Below are 16,964 nucleotides of genomic sequence, written 5' to 3'. Positions count from 1 at the left end.
GCATTCTACTTGATCTTAACGGTGAAATACAGCCGCAGTGCTTTAGCTCGGCCCCAGCAGGATGTGAAGGTTTTTTTTGTCAATGAACGTTTTGTGGTCCGATGGGGTTGTTTGTTTTGTTTTAATTATGGTGATGCTATTTACATATTTAATACTGTGTAGATGGTTCTAAATTAAGGTAATGGTTTTCGATTGGAAGGAAATGACATGACACGGGCGATTACGTGGTGATTCGCTTGGAGAATTGGGTAAGGTCTGGAATCCACAAATAAAAGTGTGTCTGTCAAACACCGTTAACGGCGATTAGCGTGAATAAGTGATCGTGATTAATGGCTGATTGATTACGATTTGAGTCAGCATGTGATTGATTACGATTTAAACCGGTACAATTAGCTTCTCATCACCCAAACAGCATTTAGCATTACAATGCTAACAAAGAACCCATCAGTTACTATTGCAATACGACAGGAGAGCACAACGCTTGACAGATTAATGTTCCGGTGAAGGATAGGGAAGGACAAAAGCAGTTATCCCACTGTACTTTCATGTTAAATGATATTTTAGGTACCAGGTGAACTTTGAACTGCTAAAATAAAAAGATGGCTGACTGGCTTATCCAAATGGAGTGAAGGACTCTGATGTTCCATTATCTTCATAATTTCAAGGTGATTTTCATTCAAAGCAAATTGAGAAACGTCTTGAAGGAGCAGGTTAACACCCTAATCTCGAGTCCAGCAGTTCTACTACGCTATAGCAGAATTCAGGGGGGCGCAAAACTTTGAGAAGAAAAATGATTTTGCACAAGTGAAAGAAGCTTTCAGGAAAGGATTTTTGACATTTATAAATCTACAGTGTTCTCTCTTAACACTGTGTTGTTTGAAACCAAAACTTACACTTACATATTTGTGCCGGCCAAGTTTGTGTTCACCAATCACGCACCTTAACATCCTAGTCTCCTGCAACTTGATTGGTGAAAACACATCTGACCATCGGTTACGTGATATGTTTTACCTCTTTTGTTCCCTCGTCAAGGTTCTTTCAATCTGTTCTACACCTCCGCCACCCCCTTTTCTTACCAGCCACTGTCTTATTCATTCTCGCTCTCTAACCGTCCAACTTTACCCTCCACTCCCATGCCGTTTGGCTCTATTTCCCTTTCTTTCTGAGACACACAGAGAGTTCAACGCTACCAGACAGCAAGAACGAGTGAGGAGCCCAACGTTACCAGACAGCCAGAGAGAATGAGGGTGAGAGAGAGAGAGAGAGAGAGAGAGAGAGAGAGAGAGAGAGAGAGAGAGAGAGAGAGAGAGAGAGAGAGAGAGAGAATCACCCCGGGCTGCGGGCCTGGAGACGCTCTAATTCAATATTGAACTAATCCATCTGGCCCGCGCGGCTGAATGCAGATGGCTATCGGAACCAGAGACAACCTTGAGCCTCACAGACAGGAGAACATTAAGTCTCATTACACAGCAGTCACAATCATCCACGGGCCCCTCCTGAACCCCATCTTGTTCGGCTGTGTTTGGCCGTTCTGATAGGTTAATGGCTTTCCCTTGTTCGCTTTAGTTCCGTCAAGTGTTTGGGATGATGGAGAAGGTCAAGGAGTGTAACTCAAGTGAGTCACCAATCTCTATTCTCCACCCTCTCAGGTTTTAATGTTTCGGTACACGGTTGTGCGCATTGTCGCTACGCTGTATCGCTCGTGGGAAAGCCTAGTTCCACTTTCCTTGGATAATAATGTGTATGACACACGGTCGACGACTGCTTTTATTGGATTTTCACATCACGGCCGCGTGCGTCATTGTACATGATTATTAATCACTTGGGTACTGGCCTCTCTGTGATCATCGTCGGCAGCGCCCTATATCACGTACCCCTGTCAGAACGAGGAGAATCCAACGTTTTGAAAGCCTCAGACGCAGTCTCTCGGTGGATTTGGGGAGTTTTCCCCTCGCCTGCTGGGGGTGAGCGGGGGGTGGTGCCATCACGCCTCATTTGAATGTGGGTCCTGTGAAGACCCCCGAGACTGCTGCTGTGATGAAGCCCTGTGTAAGTAAAGTTGGCTCGAACGGAGTTGACGGTTAAGATTCTCCAGTTCTTTCTCTCACTTCCACCCGATGAGCCGGCTCCAAATCGAACCCCCTCTCTCGCTCTCCCCCCTCCCTCTCCTCTCTCTCTCTCTCTCTCTCTCTCTCTCTCTCTCTCTCTCTCTCTCTCTCTCTCTCTCTCTCTCTCTCTCTCTCTCTCTCTCTCTCTCTCTCTCTCTCTCTCTCTCTAGCTCTCTCTCTCTCTAGCTCTCACTCTTGTCCTCTCCCTCTTGCTCTTCTACGCCCACACTTGACTTCTATACCCCTTTTTTTTTCATCATCTCCACCACTCCGCCCACCTGACCCCCTCTATTCTCTCCGCCAGCTGTCATTCCTCCTCTCCTCCATCTCCTTCCACCTCACCCATGAGATGCACTCACTTTCTGCACTGGCTGTCCCTCTCTCTCTCGCTCTACCTCCACCCCCAGTGCCTCCCCCCCCCCTCTTCCCTCCCCCTCACCTCAGACACGTCTCTTTGCTCTCTCCTTGGATTCAGTCATGGACCCCCCCCCCCCCCACACACACACACACACACACACACACACCCTCAACCCCCTGCCACGGACTGAGCCCATCCACCTACTCCTACTACTGCTACTACCACATCCCACTAAACCCTCATCTTGTGCTTCAATCCAATCATCTCCTTCCCATCCCGTTCCCCCAGCAGGCCCGTGACTTGCTGCCGGAGTGGTGGTGGTGTGTCTGGAGCTGTGGCCGTGGCCTGGTAAAGATCAGACGACACGACGGGGGAATACTCTTAATTAGAGCAAGGAGTAAAAGGCGCACATCATCGAACCTTCTGCGGATCGAAAAACACATAATTTATTTAGCAATTAGTAAAGGGTGCCGACTTTGAGAGAGAGAGAGAGGTAATGAATGGCGTAGGTGAGAATGAATTGGCTGTAAGCCGGTTGACTCTTAGTTTGTTTAATTAGCCATTCTGGGAGGTCTTCGATTTCCAACATAATATGAATGTCTTACATTCATGTGCAACATTGAAAAATGTACCAACAATATTAGTACAGTCATAGCGGCGGCGGTTAGCTCCCGCTAGCTACAGCAGTCTCTTTTTGTTTTACTTTTTTTCATGTGTCTTATTTGTTTGAGCATGATGCGGTTGACTGACAGCTGGACTGAGTGATTGGACTTGGGGGAAGGGGGTAATTTCTCTGTCACATCGTTGACTGATTATAGACCTGAAGTCTGTCACCATTTGGAACTCCATCAGAAGTTTCTGACATGTGGGGGAGGGGGGTGGTAAGATTTGAAGCATATTGACAGAGAAAAGACTAGTCTCGTATTCACAGCATGTATTTTCTCTTTGTCCGCCTTGGTTTGTGCTAGAAAGGCTTGCAATGAAAGGCTCTGCACTACAATGGGGGGACAATACTTGTATATATATATTTATATATAACATATAAACAGGTTGATGAATGAAGAATGAAATGTGTAGCTACCCCAAAAATACATGGGTGCATTTTCTTGGTAACCATTTTTTCAGGGTAAAGTACTTAAAATATGTACTTTTGTTGTTTTTTTGTTCACCAAAGTTTTGTTTGTTGTGCAGGAAATAAACTACTTGATAAAGTATGTGAGAAAGGTTGACCAATAGGAAGGTTGGTAAAATAGAACGCAGGCTATCACAGAATACATTTTAATGAACTTTTGCTTTACTACTTTTTTTACTACACCTTAAGTGCCTGAATGTGACACCTGATTTCATTTAAACCTCAGTCACTCCGGGCCTGTTGTCACGGTTAGTTGAGGATTACCTAATAAAAAAAGAAACAATCTTCACCTAAAAATTCACTGTGAAGATTGCTTCTTTTAGGTTTGGGCTGAAGTAAAACGGCTGAATTATTTATGTCCCACACACGGAGACAAATACAATCTTTGAAGAGATCAGAGCACATTAATCACCTTGATTAACTGGAGGCGACAGCTCTAACAGCCGCCGTTCCGAGGCGGAGCAGTTTAGACGCAGCCAATGTTCTGGCTGGGGTATGATGGGAAAAAGCTGACTCCTTTGAGAACCGTTTGTGTGTGCCTCTGGGGGTGATCAAAAAGAGAAAGGAAAGTATTGTCTCAATGCCTCCCTTACAAAGAAAGCCTTTTCAGTTATCCAATGATGATTACATCAGATTACATTTAGGAAATAAGGTCCACTTTTCATGACATCTCATGGATAATATAAAATATGGGACCTTATTTGACATACCTTAGAATATCCCCATTCTTTTTGGAGAATATTTAGCCAAGTTTAAGTTTTTGGGGGGTTTTCACTCCCAACTGGGTCACATACATTTTCTAAATGAGTCAGCGTTTGACAATAGAATCTTAATAGAGAGAGAAGAGAGCAGAGAGAATAGACTTACTTTTTTGTAGCAGGACTAACTAAGTAACTTGAAGGAAAACCATGTCTGGATGGAATCGTATCTCCACAATATCCTAGCCATTCTGAGGCCCTGTTTACACGAAAACCCAGTTTTTATCACAGAAAACGATTATTTCTAAAAAAACTCTGGCCAAAGTGGAGATTTCAGATAACGCCGGTTATGTGTTGTCGTGTCAACTGGGAGAAACATGGTTTTTGGTTCTCAAGCGTCACATTATGCGCCAGAAAATGCCAAAAATATATTGGATGTTTTGAAAGGAACAAGAAGTCGCTTGTGTTATTCGTTGTTGTTGATTCTGAGGATTCTGATTGGCTTGCATGGCTTAATCCTTCTCCCTACACTGCCGCCCATAGGTTTGGCATAGTTATAATTGCGCTCAACGGTGTATAAATGCGGGTTATTGTAAATGACAACTTTTTTGAAAACAATGTTGTGTTCACAATGTTATTTTTGAAAACGGGGGGGGGGGGGGGGGGGGGATATTCGTTCCTCTAAGTACCCTGCTATGTATAAACGTGGCCTGAGAACATCATGCACTGACCTGTTTAAATTGCCTCCTTGGTCTCCTCGTTAGCATGATTGCACCTGTGATAATTTACTATAATTGATCATTGTGGGTGTCAGGTCAGCCTGTGCTTTCTCCCTCTGTCTGTCAAGACTGTTTCTGTAGCCCGTATCTGTCAGTAAGTCTGTTCGGAGTTGCATTAAGTATGCTTTGGTTGTGTTCTGGTCCTGCTCCCCCCTTGTGGTCTTCTGTGTTTCATCTTTAGGAGTAGGTTATGTAACACATTCATTCACTTTATTGTTTAATTGGTCCATGGGGATATTTAAGAGCGTAAGAAAAATTACATGTTTTACAGTGACTGAACTAGTGTATGTATTCCCAGCTGAAAAGATGCAGTGTTTGCCCAGCAGTCCATCTGTAGGCCTCCCTGAGCACGATTCCCAACTGACCTTATCCTTAATGACATCTATCTAAAGGCTAAGTAAACGTATTCAATGACTGAAATTGTAAATAGTAACATAATGCCCAAGGATTCGGTGAGAATCAGTAGATTAAGGAGGTGTATTCATTTAGGCCAACACATTGCAATTGCCTGCTCTGAAATGATAGGCCTACTAAAAGTAAAGCTCTTAATTATCTTCCATTCAACCAAAACATTTCGGCAGTGAAAAGAAGAGACTCTTTTCTTTTTTGGTCTTCGACAAAACACTCAAAGAAACTTAATCTTGAACGCACCGTAATGTTGGCCACACATAGACACGCATGGAAATACGCAAGTCTGTGGAAGTGTGGATTCCTCCTGCATGTCCGATTTATGTGCGTCTTCACACTGAACACGAATCCTTGCGGGGGTATGGCGTCAATACTTTATTTTATGTTGGGAGACACCAATCGATCACGCTCTCTTTCCCCCACCGAACGGAAGCACTCCATATTCAGCGGTTGATTTCGCGGCTGGATATACTACACACCACTTAGCGGTCTTGTGTGTGTGTGTGTGTGTGTGTGTGTGTGTGTGTGTGTGTGTGTGTGTGTGTGTGTGCATGTGTGCATGCGTGCGTGCGTGCGTGTGTGTGTGCGTGTGTGCGTACGTGTGCATATTGGAGATGTTATCAGAGCATGTATCAGTGCTCATTCTCTTCCTGTACGCAGGAACTAAGAGTTGGATTAAAAACTAAATTTAATCAGTTGACAATTTTATTTATTATCGACTCAACACATTATACAATTACATTTTATTAATATAAAAAATATGTGTATAAATATGAATGATGGATCATAATGAATCAAGATGAAGTATGATGTTTGAACTTGGGTCAGGGGACTTTTAGTTTGAGTGGTTTGTTGACATGATCCCATAAATCTGTGGGTTTTAGTTTGGTTAATACATGTATCATAACTAAGAGGTAGGTAGGGGTTCGACAATGAATCATATACAGGTCATTAAGGAGCAGGTAGGAGTTGGACAGTGAATACATATAGAGATCATTTAGGAGCAGGTAGGGGTTAGATACTGAAAACACATACAGGTCATTAAGGAGCAGGTAGGGGTTAGACAGTGAATACATCTCCATGTCATTAAGAGTAGGTAGGGGATGGACAGGGAATACATATACACTTCATTAATAGGCAGGTAGGGGTTAGACAGTGAATAGATCATTTAGGAGCAGGTAGGGTTTAGATAGTAAAAACACATACAGGTCATTAAGGAGCAGGTAGGGGTTGGATAGTGAATACATGATACAGGTCATTAAGGAGCAGGTGGAGGTTAAACAGTCTATTCAGGATTAGGAAGGGGTTAGGGCATCCTGCTTAAGGATGTCCACAGGGAGGGCCTCCATGGCCTCCGCAGGGCTCGGGGCTGGGGTTATAGGGGTTTGGGGAGAGATACTTTGCGAGTAGCAAAAATAATTGCAAATGAATGCTCGATACGATGCGACAAATCGACGGTGGTGAAGATAGTGAATAGATAAACCACAGGCCAACTGAAAAGCGCAAGGGAAAACCGGTGTGACTTTATATCAGCACGTTATGGATCATTATAACATTGGTGCTGCAGAGCCATAAATTGCAGCCTTGGGTAAGTTAGTTTCTATTATGTAGGGCTTACAGAATTTACACGAAAATATCAATATGGCACGCAGCAGGTATGCAAAGAGAGAGGCTGTGGTGTTTGCTAAGGGGCCCCATGCCAGTGTGGCTGGGGCCTGATTTAAATGTATTTAGTTATTTACTGGTCATGCCTGGGCCTCAGGGCACTTATCTACAGGTAGGATGAAGGACGTTGAACCTTCCAATTGGGAGTCAAACAATCTATCCAATCGAACTCGAATAAGCTATACTGGTCCATTTACAAAGCTTGCATATCCTCAAATAGTGTGTCTCCTGTGAAAGCCGTACCATACGCATCCACAGTGCAGATGTACGTGCACGCACCCACACACACATACTAGGCTAAGAACTCATTATCTCTCTGTCGCTTTTACAGTTGAATTTGTTTAATCCAGGCTCCAGACACGCTTGGTCACGCACACGCACGCACACGCACACGCACACGCACACGCACACACACACACACACACACACACACACATATCCATAAATACACACATATTTACACACACACACACAAACACACACACACACACATATTTTCACACATACATACCACAACACTCATACACCACGTTTCTACACACACACACCACACCACACACAGAGGCATTCCGTGCACGGCGGGAGGTCCGCGCTCCTAAATCCCCCCGCCCGTGTTAGCGGGGGCGCGTGGTAGCAGCTGAACCGCGGCACCAGTCGCTCCCCTCTATGAATAGCCGAGCACATCCAGCTGGGCCCACCAGCCATCAACATAAATAACGCATTTACATCTTTTCTCTCGCAGATTAGACATTATCGCCGCTCTTTCCCACCTCGGGTGCGCGGCGCTCCCGCCAAATGAATCCGTGGCTCTTGAGACCGGGGAGCCGAGGCGAGGGCCACTCTGGGAGGGAGGGATGATTAGGGTGACGCCACGGCTGTGGAGCATAAAGCAGAGCCGGCTTTACGTGTCGCTGTGTGTGGCTTTTCTCGTATAGCCGTCTGTGGAGTGGCAGTGCCGGTGCAGTGTGTGTTGTGAGGGTTTGGTGTCTCGGCCTACGGCGCGTTGCCGTGACGTCCCTCGTGTTTACTTCCCCTTTGCCCTTAAATAAAGTCAATCCGAGAAGTGAAAGCGAGTGTATTTATGTAATTGTGGATTTCCGCCGAGCCAATTCAGCAAAGACATCACTGCGATGCTCCCTAATCCGTTTGCTTCCTCTGATGACACCAGTCACAGGAAATAAAAATCGCTCTTCAACATCCGTGGGGTAAAAACTAAACTCGATGTGAATGGTTGGAAGCGAGATAAAGACCCTGAAAGCGCTGTGTACACCCGGCCCACCCCGGGGCTGGTGTCAGGGATGCGTCCGTAGCAGCGGTGAGGAATATTGGACCATCCAGCATTGACTAGACCTCCCTGGCTCAGGGACCAGAACTGGGGGCCACAGTGCTGTCTGTCAGCCCTGTGATGTGCCTATGAGGGTTCCCAGATGGTGGTGGTGGAGGGGGTGGGGGAGGGGGTGGGGGAGGAGGCTGGTTGTGATGGCAGGGGTAAAAGGGGTGGTTGACTGTGACGGAGACATATTGTAAAACAATGTCTGGCCATGGGGCTTGTGCATGAGAGGGAGATAAAGAGAGATAGGAGTGATTGAGAGAGATAGGAGGGGTGGATAGAGAGAGAGGGAGATAGAGAGACAGGGATGGAGAGTGAGAGAGAGAGAGATGAGAGAGATGAGAGAGAGAGAGAGAGAGAGAGAGAGAGAGAGAGAGAGAGAGAGAGAGAGAGAGAGAGAGAGAGAGAGAGACAGGGATGGAGAGTGAGAGAGAGAGAGAGAGAGAGACAGGGATGGAGAGTGAGAGAGAGAGAGAGAGAGAGAGAGAGAGAGAGAGAGAGAGAGAGAGAGAGAGAGAGAGAGAGAGAGAGAGAGAGAGAGAGAGAGAGAGAGAGAGAGAGAGGGAGAGAGAGATGGTTCACATGAACAGAGAGCGGAGGGGAGGTTGAATAGAAAGAGAGAGGGATAGAGAGAGATAGAGGGAGATGAGGGGATAATGAAGAGAGAGAGAGATTCCAGTGCCAATACGGTAGTCTCCGGCGGGGTCGGCCAACACAAGGTATTGACTTAACATTTGAAGCACCTTGTCACGTCTCCAAGAGCATTACTTTACCCTAGCCTTGGTGTGGATCTGATGCTTTAAGAACAACCTTCATGCCTCCCCTCTGTCTTACTCTCGCTCTCTATATTTGTATTATAGATGCTTGGATGGCTTTCTGTAAAGATAGAAAACAGATGTCTGGAAATAATCAACTAGTAGTATACACCCTTACCCCATTGGTTGGTCACTCAGCAAAGAAAAGCACCAAAAAGCAGCCCTTACTCGTGAAAAGCCATGCCTTGCTGATGCTATTTTAGAGCACTGGCACCATTTTGAGTCCAATTCAACCACTGCTTCTAACACAACCAATCGCTGTGTCCTTTTTTGTCTGGAGCCCGTCTCCATGGTGACCTGTTGCAAGTTAAATAAGGTTTTATTTGTGAGGCAAAATACCGACTTTTGTCTGTTGAATGACTGAGGTTAATGTATTCAATTCGGTGACCCTAACGCACGAGTTTGGAAGGAAAGCACACGCTATACACGGTACATATGACTGTGGCTTAGCAGGCACTCATTCATTTCACACATCACAGACTTCTGTGAGAGATGGCATCCACACGTAGTGACACCTTCCAGTGTTGTGACAGTAAGGGCCCTTGGATTGGCTGAAAGAATCGAAAGGCGCTCCAAATGGAACTAACATATTGTGACGCCCCAACACATCATCGGAAAAAAAGGGGTGTCAGAGTTGATTGAATTATTCTCAAAAGTTACATGTTATTCAACATTATGTTTCCTTTTATGTTGCTTTCGCACATCCTTTGAAGAACCCAAGGTTCCTAGATTAATACAAACTAGATCCACTGATCACATGAATTACGTTGATTTGTTAATCTGCTTATTAGTTTGATTAGCATAAGAAGGACATCTGGCTTATCTCTCATTAAAATGTATCAAGGAGGAGATGTCAATTAATTAATTATGCTAGCTTAATTTGACCTCACGATATTAAAACTAACATTAGTATCTCATGGATCATTCATTCGTAGTGCTAACACCAGCGGGTACTCAGACCCTGTAGGCGTGGCTTATTGACCATCCCGCCCATACCATTACAGGCTGAAGATCTACCGGGGAACAAACCGTGTAGACGTGGCGTCTTTACCATTCCTCCCATACCAATATATACTGAAGTTTCACCTGCATTCGAGAGACGCTTCTCTAACCACCTCCAGAGTGCACGTCCGTTTACCTTGGTTCTCTAAAATAAACCACCTGTTGAACCCTTTCCACTCCTCCAGTCATGCCTAGCCCCAGAACCAAGATACCTGAGCCAATCAAAATGACGCCTCATCCAAGCCTAAACTAGGGTTGCCAACCGTCCCGTAAAATACGGAATCGTCCCTTATTTGGCAATTAAATGTTGCGTCCCGTATTGAACCAATACGGGACGCAATTTGTTCCGTATTTCCATAAATGTCCAATACACATGTCTGTCACACACACAAATACTAAATCTAACAATAATGATCAAAACAAAACACAGGGAATACTACGGTCAGCAAAATTGTCGCGGCGGGATCTACGCAAGACCCGCTCCGGTCATCTGTGTGTCTGCGCATGCGTGTGGTGGTCACGGTTGCCTAGCGACAGACACCACACACCGGCGCTGCTCACAAAACCCGCGCCTTTTAAAAATGTCCACTACACCCGATACTCCACCACGTCCTCAAAAGCGTAAACGCTTGCAGAAGTACGGACGTGAGTGGGAAGACGCACATCCTTGACTGGACAGCGTCAGTGGAGATGTTTACAAGGCAAGTTGTAAAATATGTCGGCGAGTGTTTTCAGTGGCGCACGGTGGGCTGTCTGACATCAGACAGCATGCAACAGGAGAGCAACACTGCAGACACGAAAGATCACAGAAGACCCAAGCGTCAGTGTCACAGTTCTTCATACCCCAATCATCTCCTGAGGTTGATACGGTGGGGTACATTATGTTGTGATTGATTTCCTATCTGGTTGTGCTTTTGCCAGAACATCGCAGTGCATGGGCAGAGCCTATTTTAGTAAACTGTTGTGGTTTGATTGATTGTTTAGGATGTTGAGTTTTAAAAGTCGAATGACCGACCATTTATTTAATATACAGAAGTATATAAATATTATATATGGCCATTTAAAGAACAAATCATACTAATGGATTAACAGTTAATAAATAAATAAATACATTTGTTAAAAGAAAACCTTTATTCTTTAATATACATACATTTCCTAGATTAAAAATGTTTGTAGAGCTTTCTGTGTATTCTGTGTCACAATTTTTATATTTTTGAGGAATGCAGTGTTCAGTGATCATTACATCAATTATATTATTAGTGTCGATTAACTGTTTGGATGACCTGACTTCTTTTCGAGTGACAAGACAGGCAGCAGACAAATGTTCAATTTGATCAACAATATGTCATCCCACTCCTCCTCTCTATATTACCGCAGCTGAGGTGACACAGGTGTACCACACAGTAAGACACAACCTCAGCTACAACAGTGTTGACTGTGCACATAAACTGAATCAAAAGATTCTCCTGGATTCAAAAATTAAAAAAAAAAAAATGTATAGGGACAACAATGGCAGAGTCAGTGGTTAAAGATGTCCTTGCTCCAAAGGCAGTGGCTGATGTTCTCAAGGCCCTAACATCAGATAAACCCCTCCCATTTTCCATTCAGACAGATGCATCAAATAAAGGAAACAGGAAGATGTTCCCCCTTGCTGTTCAATACTTCAGTCCAGAATGCGGGGTCACCAACAAAATGCTGGATTTCATTGAAAATGCAGATGAGTCCGCTGCTGGGATTGTAGCTCTCACAGAGCAGTCGCTTGACAAATTTGGCTTATCGTTGGATCATGTGACAGCATTTAGTGCACTGCAGACAACACAAATGTGAATTATGGAATTCACAACTCTGTCTTCACCAACTTGAAGAAGTAACAAAAAGATCTGCTGCAAGGAAACTGCCATGCCCATATTTTGCACAACACAGTGAAGCATGCTCTTGACCAGCTCACTGTAGATGTGGAAAATGTTGTGCTGAAGGTCTATGCCTTCTTTTCCACATCTGCCAAACGAAGAGAATCACTCAAAGAGTTTTGTAGGTTTTGTGATGTTGAGTTCCAGGAAATTCTGCAACATGTCACAACCAGGTGGCTCTCCCTTAATCCAGCCATCACCCGGCTAATGCAAACCTGGATTGCACTGAAATCGTACTTCATCAACCTGGGGGGAGGAGTGTCCCAAACAACTTCGAGCATTGTTAAAGTTCAGTGAGGACTCAACTGAGGAAGATGGAGACATTGTGGAGGTTTACCTTCTTTTCTGCAATAATATCCTCTCTCTCTTTGAGGAAGTTGTAAAGAAGCTGGAGAGTGATGAAACCAACTGTGTTGAGTTATATTCCATCATGGAAAACCTCAAGCAAAAGCTCACACAGAGACGAGATTAACAGTTCTATGGCTACTTAACTAAATTGAAGATGCAGCGTCTCCGTCCACTTGATGCTGACATGGCAAGGGCAGATTTTACTGCATTCCTCAACACAGCACTCTCATATGTTGAGAAATGGTTCAACTTTTCGGAACACTACTGGTTGTTCTCACTGCAACCTCTCTCTCTGCACCATGGCACCATGACCTTTACTGACATTGAGAGGGTGACCACCAAGCTCAACCTCATCCATAAAGTCAACATGGATGAACTTTATGATGAATGCTCCACAGCAAAACCCATTCTGAAGAGGCTCAAAGAAGATGCTGAAGATGAATGGAAGTCCAAAGGTGTGGCTGCCAGGTGGGTGGCTCTCTTTCGAGTAGCTGACCTGCCAAACATGTTGTCTATCACCAGACACATCCTGAGCATCCCAGCATCCACTGGATGTGTGGAAAGGATCTTCTCCAGAATGGCCAACAAATGGAGTGACTGCCGGAACAGGTGCTCCACAGAGCTCATGAGAAATGACATGAAGTTCTCAGTTTATTTAGTTTATATTTTAAAAGTTCATTGCTGCACACGCCACACAAAGAGATTTCATTCAAGATTGAATTGACAGCACTTTATAAAAGAATGTTATGTGGTAATAAAGCATTTCAAGCTTTAAGTATGACTAATTCCTTTCTTGATCAACCCTTTACTAAAAACACCAGCACAAAATAAAACATACCACTGCTGCGGCTGCGGGCGCCCCGCCCCACAGGAGTCGGGCCCGTGGTGGGCGTCCCTTATTTTAATTTCTGAAAGTTGGCAACCCTAGCCTAAACACATCTACAGAGAGAATGGTTTTCAAGTGACTGGTACATCATTGTACCCCTCGTAACAATCAAAAACAAAAAACATTTCCCTCGGCCCAACTGTCCTACAACCGTCCCCTGGTATAAACCGCATGGATCCGCACCGGAACAATGACACCGGGCCGCGGGCCCCGCAGTAACCACCAATCTCTGCGATGTCACGCCATCCAGATGGCCCATCAGACATTCAATAATGAAGTATTAACTTTGATACCTCCAGCGCAAGCCGTTCCCCGGCGCGCGCGCGCGTGCACGCTGCAAGACGCCAGTTGGAGCGTCATCAAAAAATAATAAAATCTAATAAAAACCAAACGACGACGCGCCGTCTGCATCCGGCGTTCCCGGGAAGCAGAGGGATTTGTTTCATAATGGGAGCCGGGGAGAACGGTGCGCACATCAAAACCTAGGGGTCGTCCAGGGAGACGGCCGCCTCACTCAGAAATAATGAGGTCGTTCAGAGCATAATGAGGGAGCCTATCACCGACGTGAGCGCGCGCGGGGGGGGGGGAAGGGGGGGTAGGGCGACAAAGACCTCGGAGATCTGTTCACCCGCCACTTTGTTCGAAACCACGTTTGGGATTGAAAAAAGGTTTCAGCCCCCTTATTTGTTCTCCCCTACTCCCCGACCGACCGACACAACCGCCGCCGCCCCCCCCCCCACACACACACACACACACACACACACACACACAAACCCATCCTCCACCCCTCCCGCTACTCTCTCTGGCGCTGTCATTCTGTCGTGTCATCAGCGCCAGCGGGGTGTGACAACCCACTAGGCTTTTAATCATTCTCAATCAGGAGGGAATCTCTCTCTCTCTCTCTCTCTCTCTCTCTCTCTCTCTCTCTCTCTCTCTCTCTCTCTCTCTCTCTCTCTCTCTCTCTCTCTCTCTCTCTCTCTCTCTCTCTCTCTCTCTCTCTCTCTCTCTCTCTCTCTCTCTCTCCATCCCCCTCCCTCTAACTTACACCTTTCTCTAAACTTGCCTATTCTCACTCTAGCTCTCCCTTCCTCTCTCTTGCCCATCTCTCTCTTCCTGACTACATGTCAAACATACAGTACCGGAACATGTTGGCCTATAGCACCCACCACAATGCTTGCTCTCTCTCTCTCTCTCTCTCTCTCTCTCTCTCTCTCTCTCTCTCTCTCTCTCTCTCTCTCTCTCTCTCTCTCTCTCTTCCTCCCTCTCTCTCTATGTACATATATATGTCTCTATCCCTCTCCCACTCCATCCCTGTCTCTCTTACTTTACTCTCCCAATCCCTCCCCATCCAACTCTTCCTCCCTCGCTCTCTCTCGCTCTCTCTCTCTCCCTCTGTTTGGAGGGTGTATGTTTGTGTGTGTGTGTGTGTGTGTGTGTGTGTGTGTGTGTGTGTGTGTGTGTGTGTGTGTGTGTGTGTGTGTGTGTGTGTGTGTGTGTGTGTGTGTGTGTGTGTGTGTGTGCGTGTGTGTGCTGACGGAATGGAGGACAGTGAACCCGCTACATAACCTTTGCAAGGACAGCGGCGAGGCAGGGCTGTCCGGCCAGAAAGCACTTTAGGAAAGGAAAACCATCGGTGCGGTTAATACCCAAAAGATGAGGAAAGAGAACGTCGACGGAGCAGCAGGAGGAGGAGGAGGAGGAGGAGGAGGAGGAGGTGGAGGAGGAGGAGGCCAGAGCGCCAACCATGATGACTTCTATATATAGCCATTGCCAGTGCGTGAGTGTAGAGACGCAGGCGCCGCACAAACCTATCCATCGCTAAGACGCCACGCCCTCCTAGCTTAAGGGATTTCAGTGTGAGTAATGTGTGCGTTTGTATGTGTGAATAGTGTGTAGCGTGTGTGTGTGTAAAGTGTATCGTGTGTGTGTGTGTGTGTGTGTAGGGGGGTGGGGGGGCTAATGCAAATATGTGTGTTATAGTGTTGAGCGATGATGATAATGTTTTTATACACTATGTATTTGTGTGTTTATGTGTGTGTGTGTGTGTGTGTGTGTGTGTGTGTGTGTGTGTGTGTGTGTGTGTGTGTGTGTGTGTGTGTGTGTGTGTGTGTGTGCGTGTGTGTGTGTGTTTGTGTGTGTGTCTGAATGTGTGTTTGTGTGTGTGTGTATGTTTTTGTGTGTATGTGTGTGTCTATCAGACCAGGGCGATTAAACTGAGCACTGCTGCCGACCAGAGGAGGGGAGAAGGAAGAAGAGGAGTGAGGAAGAAGAGGAAGAGGAGGAGAGAAGAGGACGAAGATTTCATAGCTGCAGGAGCTGCAGTGGCCTTAATTATAAAGCAAACACCGACCTCCACACCCCCCCCCCCACCCCCCACCCCACATCAGAACCGTTTATGTATTTCTCTCAAGGCAAACTGATTCCAGACTTGTTCTGCTCAGCACATTTTCATTAATGAAATGCAAGAGGCACCCATTGTTCACATAAGATTGGTTATTTTGGGTCTTGTGTATTTTACAAGCATTCAGCAAAAAACGAACATTTTACATAAAACACTAAATAAACTATTTTAATAACTTAAAAAAGTAAATTCTCTGATCTCAAAATGAGACAGGCCAACTCCTTTTTGAAACATATGTTTTGTGAAGAAACACATGAATATCTTTTCATACATTTGCATGGCTTTCGGACATGCGGTACAAAAGACATGCGTTCGCCCATGTCAGGTTCCAGAAACGACCACAGCACTTCCCCTCTGGGATTACCCCTCCAGCACCCTGAAAGTTAACGTCATTACGATATCTCCTCGCACTATCAAGGGGACGGTACTAAATATCATCTTTAGACTTCTGGGAGCACCAAACCCCAGGATGCACCTGGATCGATACGGTGGACCTCATTAGCCAGTTACCGCCAAGTGACGTAGAAGCAAAGTTTGCCATCGTACGCAGATCGCAAACAAGCCAGACGGGGGGGGGGGGGCTGCTCATTGTGTGCCTCAATCAGCACCCCTCAGAGAACGGAGACCGAGTGCGAAGAATAAGAAAATCCTGACGTCGCGGAATACGGAGCGTGTCGTTTACGACATGCTAGGGCGGCTGCCGGTGTCAGCGGGATTTCAACGAGACGCGCTGACGGAAATGCGGCGAATAATGGAGGCTGTTAGAAAAAAAGAAGGGGCATAAAGATTAGAGAGATAGTCTATCTGCGGAGGGCCTCCCATTGATTGGGGAGCGATCTTGGGATAGGACGACCGACGGGGTCTTTATCTTTACACTTCATTATGCTTCGCAATGAAGTCGATGGGCCCACGTGTTCCCTGGGACTATTACCGCTCCAGAGATGCTGCAGGAGAATGCATGGTAAATGTGGGAGCTCTTCACATGGATGAGTTGAATAATATATGGTGCTGATTGAAATACGCACATGCACACATGCAAATACACACACGCACACACACACACACACACACACACACACACACACACATACACACTCACTCACATGTGTGCATCGTTTTTAATA

This window comes from Gadus chalcogrammus, chromosome 21 (assembly GCF_026213295.1).
Source record: "Gadus chalcogrammus isolate NIFS_2021 chromosome 21, NIFS_Gcha_1.0, whole genome shotgun sequence".
Lineage (NCBI taxonomy): Eukaryota > Metazoa > Chordata > Actinopteri > Gadiformes > Gadidae > Gadus > Gadus chalcogrammus.
The sequence above is the reverse complement of the archived record's forward strand: the minus strand, read 5'-3'. Positions refer to the sequence as shown.